The sequence below is a fragment of the Sitodiplosis mosellana genome, unplaced genomic scaffold (genome assembly GCF_009176505.1).
Source record: "Sitodiplosis mosellana isolate CC-2019 unplaced genomic scaffold, AAFC_SMos_1.0 Smas_scaffold_6191, whole genome shotgun sequence".
NCBI lineage: Eukaryota > Metazoa > Arthropoda > Insecta > Diptera > Cecidomyiidae > Sitodiplosis > Sitodiplosis mosellana.
In genome coordinates, this window is record NW_022601432.1 from 6,177,718 (window position 1) to 6,187,800 (window position 10,083).

Genomic DNA, 10,083 nt, shown 5'->3' on the forward strand with positions numbered 1-10,083 from the left:
AAGTACACAGGGCAATTTTTTTTTGGTCTTCACAATCTTGTCATGCCAACGAAATATGATAATGTTTTACACAGTCAGTATCAGCGCGTACGCTGCCAATTCTTGCTCTCAGCTCTTTTTTAAAACTTTTTGATATTCTTTAATATTTGCTGTGTACTGTTCCTCCCCTCAGCCATGTATCTATTTACACACCTTGTCTCATTTCTTTGTTACTGTTGTTTTTTCTGTGCGGCTGCCTTCTCTTGCAATTCTTGGCAATGTTATCGTGACATTCGCAACACATCAACGTCATTGAATTTAATTTGTACGCGAATTTTATTTGTTTTTCTTATTTTCCTTTGGATCGAATGACTGGGTTTTTTTTAGCTCGTGTGTGGACAAATAATAACGGTTATAATATCTAAATGTGAATCCAAAGGAAAGAAAAAGTTTAGAAACGAAAAGTGTTATGTCGAAAAACAATTCTATCGAACGGATCGATAGGTCCGTGTGTGTGTGTGTGTGTGTGAGTGTAAGTGCAAATAAAAAGTAGAATTTCAAATAAGCTAAAATAACCGACAATCGAAATTAAAACAGCCGCACCGCAGATCTCGCCTGTAATACACACACTGACGAAGGGCATGACAGCAAAAAGATAAACAAACAATTTATGTAAAAGAAAATACTAGAAAAAAGCACATTAGTTACACCATTGCGTGCAAGACGGTGGAGCATCTCAACATACTCTCACTCTGACATTCATAACAAAAGAATGAGCACTTTGAATAAATGAGCTCAAAAGAAACAGAAGCGACAGAAGCAGCAGCAGCAGCACCATTACCACCATCACTACCACCACTACCACCACCACCACCGCCACCAACATCAGCTATGAACCGTATAGTGAATATTGTAGATATCCAGGCGAGAGAAAAAACCTCATTAAAATAACAACATCCAAATAAATTATCGTTTGCATATGTCTATATGTCTCTGTGCTCTGCTATCCCACTGATACAACTACACATTGGTGGAATTTCGTTGCAAACGCGCCAAAACTGTGAATCAATAATCCAAAGAGAGCAGGCGAGCAAACGTGCCCGCAGGAAAGAGAGAGAGAGAGAGAGAGAGAGAGAGAGAGAGAGCGAGGATAATCGAAGCCACTTAGCACAGATACACATCACAAAACAACGAAAGAACGAATGAAAGAAAAAAAAACACAGCGATTCCAGTTTATAAACCGATCACCAGCCTCGAAAATTGACAAACACATTCATATAAAATAGACTCCGATAAAAGCGACTAACAAGCGCATCCCCAGCACATTAACAGGTACACAAAAACTAATAAACAGCACATGAAAAACAGAAGATAAGATAAAATTCAACATGAAATAAAGAAGAAAAGGAGCGTGCCAGAAAAGAATCACCAAAAAAAGAAACAGCGGCAGCTGAACGAGGGAGAGAGAGAGAGAGAGAAAAGTCGACGACATAAAAACACAACAGCAACCGCTCCGATCAAAGCAGATAGCAAAATTATCTCACGATACTCCGAAAAAAAAAAAAAAATAAGCAGCAGCCGTAGGAGAAGAAAAAGAAGCAACTCATAGTCTTGCAGCGGTATTTCGGATAAAACTGAAATTCACTTCGTTGACTAAACATTGACTCTCTCTCAAAACCTCGCACCGATATAATACTCACGTGTTAGCGCGCACGTTGCAAACAAAACGGAGGGGCGCGCAAACGCGCGGAAAATCCACAAGTTGATCAAATTTTGGGTGCAAGCATTCTTTATCCAGTGTATTTGTGCTTTGTTCGTTGGCTGTGAGTGTGGTGTATGTGTGTGTGTATTCGTGGCAGCGCGCGCGTTCCAGTACGTCACCTTTCTCAAGCATCTCACTTCGGTGTCATCACTTTTGGTGAGCCGTCGCGCATCATCACAACGTAATTCAAGCACAATAAAGGTATTTCACATTTTCATAATTTCTTTCTTTTGTTTTCAATTTTTACTCTTCGTCTCTTCTTTTGATGTTTCTGTTTTCATTCTTTTCGTTTGCGTTGTGCGTGTGTTGTGAATGTACGTAGAAAAAGGAATAGACATGAAAAGTTTGCGAGGAGATCAAAAACACATCTCATTTTACCGATTTTGATTCGCATTTTATGCATGCCGACTGTTCTTTTCTCTTTTCTCGCCCAAATGAACTTGACGCAAATGGGAATTTGCTTGTGAATAATCGCACACATACTCGCATATATACTCATATGTACATTTCCCTTATGCATGCACTTTTGGATGCTTTGAAATTCAAGACATGATTCCCCTCAATAACAACGGTATATATACTTATACACATATCGTATGAAAACTTTGCTTTGAATTTTCCGCATTAATTACGCATTTAGATAGATTTGTGGGATAGAAAAGATCACTTTGCACGGTGTTTGGATACAATTGCTGATGCCTGAACCAATGTGATGTATGTGAATTATTGGTTTTAAGTACACTTGACTAGCATTGATTTATTAATACGATACCACATGCCTTGAGAATGACCTTTTTTGTGTGTACGTGCTGTGTGTGTCTGTTTTCATATGATACGCAAGCATCATACCCATCAAGCGCCTACGAATTGCATCGTTCACAAGTGATCATCTCCGTCATACATCGCCATTGCTTTGAAGAATTGCGCTAAAATTCATCAGCTCTTTGTTTATCCTATAAACTAAACACTGTAGCACTGAAAACAACATTGTGATTTGAAAGATTCAATTTCAAAAGGTCTCTCTCTTCTTCTCATATTCATGACAGAACGGTTGACGCGATATCTATCTGAACAGTGCGCGCACGGCTGGTGAGGGAAATTCGATAGTAAATCCGCATAACAATAGCTTTCACTTCGATCATCGAGAATGAGGAGAAAGAGAGAAAGCATACCCTTTTCTGCACCCATTGTTTATCTCAGTGAATTGGTTTTAACATGTATTGAAAATTGCGCATTGCCATTGCTCAAACCCTCCGCATATCCATCAGCAAATTGCTGCAATCACAGTTTTCTACATACGCTTGATTGCATTTCATCATTTCGGTTGTCGGCAGTTGGGTGTATAAACAAACAAAAAATAACATTCAATTATTTTGATGGCAAATATTCTGCACCATTTTAAATCATACACTTCGTATATTTTTCGGTTCGATATTAATTAAATGATCATAACATTTTATCGACTCGACAGAAAAACTTTCTTTTTTTTCTCCCTCTAATATCGTTATCCCTCGCATCATTACGTTGTAAAAAGATGAAAAGCACTCTTGAACTACGAAGAAAACTATTTGATAACGAAAAGTTTAGAAACGTGAACGAAAAAAGTCACAAAGAGAAAATGAGAAAAAGAATAAAACGAAAACCGAATGATGAAATGAGTGTGACGAAAATAATGCATATTTTTGCTACTCAACTTCGAGAATCGAGCAATTGAGGGAAAACGTGGAACGGCGTTGAATGTCGACGAAAAATTGCTCAAAATGAGGAAAATGATGACGTTATCAACGTCGCGAGAGAGAGAGAGAGAGAGAGAGAGAGAGAGAGAGAGAGAGAGAGAGGCAAACAGAGAGAGTAAGAGAAAATTATTGGGTCAATGAGCACTATTCAGTCCGTGATATTTTATAATGTTCTGTAGCATTTGAATACGTCTTTTATACCAACGCCGCACGCTACGTATTCGATTCGTGATTGCCGTCGTTGTCGCTTCTACGTGCCGACAAACAAACAACCATTTTCCATATGTGTATGTGTGTCTAAATATTTGAGAGATAAAAACACCAAGTCAAAATAACCTACGATAGTGAGATGCGTGTTAGATGGTTTTTTGCGTGCTTGTTAAATGCGAAAGAGCAAGAAAACGAGCGGAAAAACACATGCACAACACAAAACACTTTACAGTTCCCTATTGTATGTGACAATATCTTGCGATGAAAATACTATTTTATGATGCCAAGTGAGAGGCAGAAAGAGAAAAAAGAAAACGAATGCTACAAGTAGTAAGTTTTTATTTGTGCGAACCGACCGACAAATAAGTATGTGTGTGTGTGTGTGCTGAACAAGTAGACTTTAAAACGTAGCAAAAATATAAAGACATTCCTAAGCCATTCACATGTTCCCCACGAAAGTCAGTGCCTAATGATTCTAAAAAAAACCGTCGTTTCATTTTATATTTTGCTTCATTTTAGTACGATAAATCGTGGAGCGCACACGAGTCTGAGCCGAGACAAACGTTATTACAGAGCCGTAAAATACGTCTTTCATTGAATTGAAAAGAGAGTCATTTCACCTGACGAACGTAATCGAATTTTTGTCAAATCAGCTCGAAAGCACAATGGTACACCGGAAGAGAAGCGACAGAGGGACCTATATGTTCATATTTATAGGATGTAACACGCCAAGTCATTTCAGATTTTCCACTTAATCGTTGTGGATTAAATTAACCTTTTATTAAATGCTTGATATATCCCTCATAAAAATCTATTAGCGACAAAATTGCAATCACACATAAGGCTTCATTCGAATTTAGTCGGCTGGTTATTCGTATTCAAAATCTCTTTCTCTATCCATCTATCACCATCTTACTCTCTTCGTTCGCATTAGCAAATGTCGCGTCATAAATCAATGAATAGTTGTGATGCGCCTAAAGAAAATGCCTTTTAAATACCGGCACATATATACATTGACAGAATTTAAACAATGGCACGGGTCTGATGTGAATGACGAGCATAGCACCGTCATGTACAGCCAATGGAAACGGAGACAATAATTTTTAATTCAATTTAATCAGATTTCCTGACAAACATTCCTCGATCAATTTGTCAAAGTTCTAATGACTACACACAAAACGCGCCAATAAAACAACAACATAACACCACCAAACTACAGGCGCCTAAATGAATTGAATATTAGACCATGGTGATGATAAAGAAGTCGACGGCGATGACAGCAACGACGATGGTGCGTTCACTCATCCAATTCAGTTCATTGGTATTGGCATAGACTTCAACATTTATTGCGAATCGGCTCATTCAAATGATCTGGAAAATGAAAAGAAAAACATTAAGGGTTTGTATGCGCCAGCATTCTGAATTTATATATTATAATCGATGAAAATGGCAAGCAACAATAAAAGCAGCTAAACAATTGACATCAATCTCTTTTATAAGAACTCAGTCACACACAGAGAGAGAAACAGCGAATGGAAATTTTCTATAAATATTTAAAATCATTTTCAACCTTTCAATCAAATGAAGATTTGACTAAAAAAACGGAAATATAGCGCATATAATTTCCAGAATGTTCCGCATTAATCCAATGTTGAAAAGTCAATTGAAATTTGGTACATGAATCGCAGTGCAAATAAAAGGTTCCATATTTGCACCCCCTCGAAAAAGTCCTTTACGCACAATTAATTCCATAATGTTGACAACCACATCAAACTTTATGATTGATTTCACGTTATAAGTCAAAATGAATTTCTTTAGATTATAAACTCAATACATTTCTAGTGCACACAGCACACGAAATAGTGGATTTTCATTTGTAGTTCAACTAAGTTTCAATGGCAAAGAGAAAATTTCAATTGAGAAGTGACTTCCTTTCTACTTCTTGCTCTCTCTCTCTCATGGCATTTTCTCAATTTTCAATGGAAACCGAAGAAGCACAAATAGCGATTGTAGGCGAAGAAATAGCCAGAATAGAGCGAGAGAAACCGGATTAAAGAAATAAAAAAACTTAAAAGGGAATGAATCGTCGACATCTGTTTGCAATTGTTCGACAGGCAAAAATATATGCGATCTTTTTGATTTCGGCTTTGAAAAATGGGAAAGTTTGTAATTTAATTTCTTCTTTTTTTTTGGGTCTATTTGGTTATTTTTCGTTTTAGGGTTTTATTTGATTTTCATCCTCTGTTGCTGTGTATAATGCTCTACATTGGATTCAATATATTCGAAGTCCATCGTGAGGAGTTCAGTGAAAAACCCCGTACATTTTTCGAAACTTCTTTTTATCGTTTTCTTTTTGCATTTCATGTGACATGAGATTTACTTTTTTTTATATCAGCATGTATCACTCAAACTAAATATACCTGAAAATGAAGAAAATTCGAAGAGCTTCATTTTCATGCTTCAAAGCGGTACGGATGTGTGAACCAATAAAATGTACGTGAGTTTGTTTCATTTTTTTGTGACGGATTGTAACATTAGTACTCTCATGCGCTAATAAATTATTAATTGTCGCACAGGCGAGTTCGGACACATTTGTCCATTCAGTTTCAGTTGTATGTGTCAAATGTCTTTTCAAATACATGACAATCTTTATGTACATCGTTTGATGGATTTCATTCGGATTTACCGTTTAGGGCAAATTGAACGGTTGAGATTTGTCATCAAATGCGACAACATAATACGAATGGCTAATATTTCACGAAACAAATGATTTTGATCTTCATTCTAAACCTTCATGATTTAGTTGTGCCCCCAATGGTAGCCTGACACGATTTCAAATCGATTTATTTACATAGGACATGGTCTATTTTCTTGATCGAGAGATAAATAAATGAATTAAAGTTGCATAACCTGAATAATATTAACGTCTTCTATGAATATAAAATTAAATTTATGTGAAAAGGTATCGTGAAGTAAACAACATCAAGTTGGCTCGTAAATAGCAACATTTTGGTATGCCAGATATTTCCAGAAAAGCAATGAAAATGCCACTCATAATTTTCAAGACCATTTTTTTACAGATGCATCACTTTATTCTCTATTTCTCTCTCTCGCTCGGTCTCTTTACTTAAAGATCGTGCCAAAGAGAGAAATGAACGTATATTTCTAATGCTGTGCGGTTTTGACGATTATAAGCTCCAATGGAGCTTGCAAGAAATCAAGCAAATTTGCAAGACGCAATCGAATGAGTGTCATAACCACATTAAGAGAAATGAAACGAGCGACGGCGGAAAGTAAATTTTGTTCGATTATATTTCCATTTTGTGGTAATCAAAGTGGTTGTAGTTCTTGTCCGTTGATCGGGTCAATGTAAAATTGGACGATTTCAAAGGCAATCCTATGAATGTATCGAGCCGCATGTGTGCTTGCTCATTCTACATACAAACTAACTGACATGAAAATCGCATCGAAATCATAACTTACCCCAAAATTACAGACCACAAAGTGGCCAATGATACTTGGAACTACTGAACCATAACGTGATATGAAAAGCTCATCCAATCTAGACATTGTCAAATACATGCCCCATGCAATACAACAAAATCATTGGCTACGATGCAATGGGAATAAAATACAAAATTTGTTTAATTTTCCACATCCTTCGCTCTCTATGTATTTCTCGAATTTTTTTTTCTCGGAAATCCCCAATCCATGGATTGATTTTTATTTTCTTCGTTAAATCATCGTGAATTTATATCGATATATCCGAAATCATCGTTTTCTCTCTTTCATCCAATTTTCGGGTGCCTTTTTTGTATTGAATCATCTATAACATGATGGAAAGCTTTAACGAAATACAGCCATAAGAAGGGGCACGGGAGCCTACTTTTGCCTTTCATTCGATATGGTTGAAGATACTTTTGAAATGTCATTTTAAAAATTCGGAAATCACCGTCGTATCAAAAGCAGCATAAGCATCAGCAACAGCAGCACACAATGAAAAATATGAATATGAAATGCGAACAGGTATTTTATTTTCGAACAACACGTCCAATATGATCGAATTTCGTTGTGGCAGTACCAATGGGGCATCATCATGAATTGTTTTTAACAAATGATCATTGGCCTCAAAATTCGGGTCTGAAGCTTTCCCGACATTGGCAAAGCGAATAAAATATGTCATAACATTGATCAACATAATTCGTTGCTCGTCTCTATCATATACTATACATTTAACGGGTCGGACGCTACCAAATGATGTCAGGCATTGAGAGGAAGAGTGAACATGTGTTTTTTTTCGGTCAAACAACAAATTCGTGTATTTATACGAGACAGACTGTTGTTATGTACGTGGAAGCCCTCTGTGTGATGGCGGAACGGTTAATTTTTCGGTTGCTGCGGAAATGCAAAACATGAATGCCAAACGGAAAACAAGAAATCAGCGCATATTCTTCTGTTTGACTCTTTTCCGCTATCGAATTGAATGTGGAAAAAAAAACCTCTATCACTTTGTACCACCCATTGCCCATTGAATCCGCTTATGGCTTTTTGTTGTTGCTCGATGTTCAATATGAAGGTGGAATTGCATGACGACAACATTCGCTTCATGATTGCACGCGTTTCATTTTTTTATCATTTATGTTTGATCCTTCCTGTGACTATGTGCAGTCTTATATCATTCGAATAATCTCTTAATTTTCATATAACCTGGATATTTTCACTCATCGACTTTTTTCAGGTGCCGTTTTTTTGTTGTTGCGGTATTACCAACAATATTTATCCATTATGCGCTGTGTTCTTTTTTCTATGCTTGCACCCATATTAAATGCATAAATACCTGGATAAAGGTTAATTCCAACTGAATCGAAGAAGGAATTCCACTTTACAGTTTTCGTTAAATGAATTCAATTTAACTTTTCAAATATCCCGATTCACTTCTCCGATATTCGCTATAATCTATTCGTAATCTTGATACTTCCTGCGGCATTTCCGTTTCAAACTCAAAATACAATTTGTGTTCGAGTATAAATTTATATCATTGGAATTGTATCTAAACGTTGATGAATGTTGTTTTTCGATCAAAGTGAACTTATGGCAAATAAAAATAAAATAAAAAACAAATCAACGAGTCGAAAGTCACTGGGGCCGAGATACATTTGCCACGAGACTTAAATTCTCGTAGCAATTGTCAATTAGGAGATAATGTGTTGTTTATTCGCTGACAAATATCGTTCGTTTCGACTCTGCATTACACAAAATGTGTGTGCATATGTGTGCGGTGAAGCACTGCATCTAAATCTGTTCTTTTGCTTGACTTTGAAACAATCAAAGCACAACTAAAATTACTTCGAAGCATTATTGTGCTGACTGGCAGTCACATTTAGTTATGAGTCGATTTGACACACACACTAATATACACGATCGCGCTGCGATACTGGTGATGACGATGCAAAAACCCACTTGAGTAGATATTTTCCTTACGTTTTGTGTGAAACACAACTGAAATTAATTCCACCCACACTTCACCATGCCAAACGGTTCCAGTGCAGTATTTCCTCCCGTCTGGAAATCGGTTCGCATTTGGCGATAATGGTGGAAATTCCATTTTCTGGATTGTTCCCAATTTGGTTACCCAGTTTTTGGGTGGTGGTTTTCTTTTGCTCAGTACGGTTATTACTTGAGATTTTGCGGCGAAAAAGAGACGCCCAAGAATCAATTGCCAATCATGTATGTGTCGTATTGTAACCTGATTTCTAAATTTTTCAAAGTCACGCGAATTATTTGCTATCTTTAAATCCGTCCGGAGTTCTATCATCGATTGAACAAGTCTTTCCGAAACCAAATGGCAAAATGAACAAATTATATTGAGTGATTCAAACGTGTGTTTGATTCTGAGTTTGGTAACATTTCAGACGGGTTGCTATGCGCCAGTCATCGCTATTACATTTCCTGACGAGAGAGAGAGAGAGAGAGAGAGAGAGAGAGAGAGAGAGAAAAGACCGCATGCAAAGGGATTGAATTACATGGTGCATGAAAAAAAAACGAGTGCATTGTTTATTTAATTAAATCGTTGGATTCTAGTTTTCTTGAGTGTTGTTATTCGCTAGCTTATTTTATGGATCTCGATGCAACATTCGTGTTTCATGCTTCTCAATGAAGCAGTGGACTTGTCGGCACACTCGTGGATTTAGCATTTCACTTGCTTTGGCGATTATGATCATATATGCAGTGCACTCGATATTTAACGTGAAAACCTATATTCGGTACATCGAAGTCGGCCGAGGTATGATTTCGTTTGGGCGTCGCGTAAGCAATTCACTTGCGATATATAGTATATAGGGATTCACATTATATCGCAAGTGAATTGCTTACGCGACGCCCAAACGAAATCATACC

At 37.0% G+C, this 10,083-nt stretch overlaps 1 protein-coding gene across 4 annotated transcripts in view; it reads left to right on the top strand.

Annotated features, from left to right (window-relative positions):
- The window catches only part of LOC129576966 (potassium voltage-gated channel subfamily KQT member 4), a 197,050-nt gene that overhangs the window by 75,265 nt on the left and 111,702 nt on the right, over positions 1–10,083 (top strand). The window contains exon 2 of one of the 4 annotated variants that reach the window (XM_055463216.1): positions 367–1,942. The exons of 1 other annotated variant lie outside the window; for it this stretch is intronic. The gene's annotated coding sequence lies outside the window, so the exon portion shown is untranslated. The remainder of the gene's footprint in view (positions 1–366; positions 1,943–10,083) is intronic. 2 more of the 4 variants (XM_055463217.1, XM_055463218.1) reach the window with 2 other exon arrangements.